This window comes from Bubalus kerabau, chromosome 4 (assembly GCF_029407905.1).
Source record: "Bubalus kerabau isolate K-KA32 ecotype Philippines breed swamp buffalo chromosome 4, PCC_UOA_SB_1v2, whole genome shotgun sequence".
Lineage (NCBI taxonomy): Eukaryota > Metazoa > Chordata > Mammalia > Artiodactyla > Bovidae > Bubalus > Bubalus kerabau.
In genome coordinates this window covers 136,809,833-136,813,577 of record NC_073627.1, presented here as the reverse complement: position 1 = coordinate 136,813,577, position 3,745 = coordinate 136,809,833, and positions in this window count along the sequence as shown.

Here is a 3,745-nt window from a genome sequence, read left to right as displayed (position 1 = left end):
ATAAGGTTCTAGCATTCAAAACCATGACAGCTTTTCATTTGCGGCAGTTGTATTGTTAAAAGATAGATGATTGAATACTTCAGACAGATCACCTTTGTAACAGCTGGGCTGCAGTGGCAGTGTAATAGAGAAACGGGAGCTTTTGAAAGCATGAAAAAGGGACTTCTGCAAACGTGAAAATTGTAAAAAAAAAAAAAAAAAAAAAAAAGGAAGTTTTTGAAAATGTATTAAAAGAAATGTAAATATAAATGTCAAGAAAGTGAAAGAGAAAAGGCTTAGCCCCCAGGCTGCATTGTTTTTCCCTCATTTGACTTGTCAGGCCTGTCCTCTTCAGCAGATTCCTTTTCAGGAGCTGTAGACCCTGGGCTCTCAGGGTTTAAGAGTCCATACATCCGCCAGGTCGCACCAAGTCGTGTCATGCTCATCCAAGTTTCCTCCAAGTGGGAAGACCTTGAAAGTCCTGTAAGAGGGTCCTCCTAGTTGGAAAAATTAAAACGAATCTGGTGGAAACGTGGATTGTTGCCAGGAGATCAGGGCCGGCCAGCTCCTCATTTCTCGAGTGCAGACTCAGGACACAGCTCAGTCCCCACGCTTGGTGTGTCCACTCTGGAGAGGAACCCTGGTGAGGAGACGTGACCTCCCAGAGGTACCTGCCCTGAGGAGCAGGTGGAGCCTGACTCAGGCTCACGGTTATTTTACACAAAAAGCGTGAAGGCTTTCTCGTCCGTTTGTCTTCCTTGTTTCTAAGTGTGAGCGTGAGGGTGGTCAATCACCCCGCGCTGATGCGCTTGTTCCTAGTGTGTCTGCTCTGCTCTCTGTGCCCGAGGGTTCACCAGAGCCACCTTTTTAGAAATGAAGGTGCTGAGGGTTCCCCGGAGGTTTTATTAAAGTATCTCAGTAAAGGGAGCTTCTTATGAGTTGAGTTTAACAGGTGGTGAACTCAAGCAGCACCCCCGTGAGGATGGGGTTGGGGGTGGGGCATGCGAAGAATCCTGATGAGCTCCTGGGGATGGGGAAGGTGGCAGGAAGGAGGGGGAGGGCTGTTCCTTGTGGGGTATCCACAGATTGTACCTCCCCACTCACTGATGAGCACTTAGGCCGTTTCCAAACACTTGTCACTGTTCTGGGGAAAACAATTATTGCCCAGCTCCTACTCAATTTTGTAGAGTATGTTTCTAGAATTGGAGTGTAAACATCTGCTTTATTCATTCCATCCTCCGTTCATCCACCCTTCCAGCCAGCCAGCCATCTGTTCATCTATCCATCCGATACTCACTAATCCATCCATCCATCCACTCAGTAATTCATCCATCCATCCATCCATCCACCCATCCATGCATCCACCTGTCCATCCAGTCAGCCAGTCATCTGTCCAGCCATCTATCTACTCACTAATCTATTCATCCACTCATCCATCCATCTTCCATCTGTCTATCAATCCATCCATCTATCCAACCACCCATCCATCCATCCACCCATCAACTCATTAATCCATCCAATCATCTGTTCATTTATCCATTTATCTGTTCATTTATCCATCCATCCATCTATACAAACTTCCTCCCTCCCTCCCCCAATCCTTTCCTTCCATCCTTCGTTCCTCAGTAGAACTTTACGTTTTTGTGCATATTGGTATTTTATTCCTCTTAAGTTTAATCATAGGGTATTTCTATTTCTCCCAGCACCTTGCTTTTTTGGATTGCATCCTTTCTCCGCTGCAGTTTCCAGCAGGTACACTGATTCTTTTGCCAACAATAACTCTGGAGAGTTGTTAGCATCTGACTCCCTGACAGAGCTGTTCCATTATCACCATGTTTCAGCTGATACTTTCGGGTTTTTCAGGTAGGCCATCATATCATCTTCAATCAGTGGCTATTTTATTTCCCTCTTTCAGCAACTACAATTATTATTGACTTTTCTTGTCTGAGAGCACATTCTAGAACTTTCAGAGCATTGATAATTTGCAGAGGTGATCACAACATCCTTGACTTGTCCCTGACTTTAATGAGACCACTAGTAACACATCACTATTCAGTGCGATTTTGGCCCTTGGCTTGAAATAGATCTTTCTAACTCTGTTTCAAAGCTGTCTTTTTTGCTTTTAAAGAGTTTTTAGCAGGAAGATGTTCAGTTCTATCCAGTGAAGTGGGAGACAGAGGATGAGATGGCCAGGTTGCATCACAGACTCAATGGACATGAGTTTGAGCAAACTCCAGGAGATAGTGAAGGACAGGGAAGCCTGGGGTGCTGCAGTTCATGGGGTTGCAAAGAGTAAGACACGCCTTAGCAACAGAACAACAATAACAACAGCGGGAAGATGTTGCGTTCTATCCAATCTCTTCTTCAGCTTCAAGTCAAGAAGACCACACATGGAGGGGATTGTAGGAGGCCATGATTCTCCTGCCCTGGCCTGTAACTGCCCCCTTTGCCACATTACTTCGCAACATTTCCTGTAAAGAGGCATGGCATATTTCTACAGCTTCTGGGCTGGTCTTGTGACTTGGCTTGGCCAACAGAAAGAGGCAAAGTGACAAGCTTCCAGGGCCTTGAGAGCATTGCTCTCTGGCCACTTCCCTGTGAACTAGCCCAGGCCAGCCTGCTGGAGGACAAGACTCCCATCATTATCCCTGCCAACAGCCAGCTTGTCCATCATGAACCATGGCTACCCTGGAGCAGCCAACCTCAGCTAACCCACCAGCCGACTGTGGACGCAGGAGTGTCCCCACTGGAGATCGACCACACATCAGGCCCCCATCAGCCCCCCGACCCACAGCCTGATGAGAGAGAATGTGTGGCTGTTTGCAGCCACTAAGTTCTGGGTGGTTCACTGTGCAACAGTAGATAACCCACAATGGCTGTTCTCTTTGGGCCTGTTGAACATGAACTGTTATTTACTGTTGTGTCCTGGAAATCATAGAATGAGCCTGTACGTGTGATTGGGCCCAATTTTTTGACATCCTGCCGAGTTGCCCAAAACTCAGAAATGTGATCAGGCACTCTTTATCAGAATTGGCTGAGACTTTATCAAATCGAAGGCTCCATTTGTCTTATTGCTTCAAAAAATGATGCTACTGGGATTTCCCTGATGCTCCAGTGGCTAAGACCCCATGCTCCCAATGCCTGGGGCCTGGGATTGATCCCTGCTCAGGAAATTAGATCCCACGTGCCACGACTAAAGATCCCACGTGCTGCAACTAAAAGATCCAGCGCGATGCAGCTAAGACCCAGCGTGGCCAAATAAGTAACTCTTTAAAAACTGGTGCTAAGACCCAGCATGGCCAAATTAGTAAATATTTAAAAACTGGTGCTGGAGCCAACTTGTGGGAGAGGATGTGGTATGCTCCCTGGGTTGCCCAGGATGCTGGGTTCCAGGTGTGCGATGCTTAGAGGAGAATGAGTGTGATCTCCAGAGTGAGGACACGGTGGCCGACACCCAGAGGTCTTAGGCCCTGTAGACACAGCCAGCTGAGGCCACTTTCTGACTGGGGAGGAGGGAGGGGGGCTAGTGACAGTTGGTACCGTCCCGTAGTCCGTCACAAAGTCTAAGCCGAAAGAAGCTCCCAGAATACTGCTGTCCCTGGGGTTTTGCTGAGGTGGTTTTAAATTATGTCCTCAAGTTTTGGGGTGTTCCTCTGCTCAGAAGGGAACCCAATCTCCCTCCCCTTAAGTATGGACTGAGCTTAGTGACTCGCTTCTAATGAATAGAATAAGGTAGAAATGACAGCATGTAACTACTGAAAAGAGG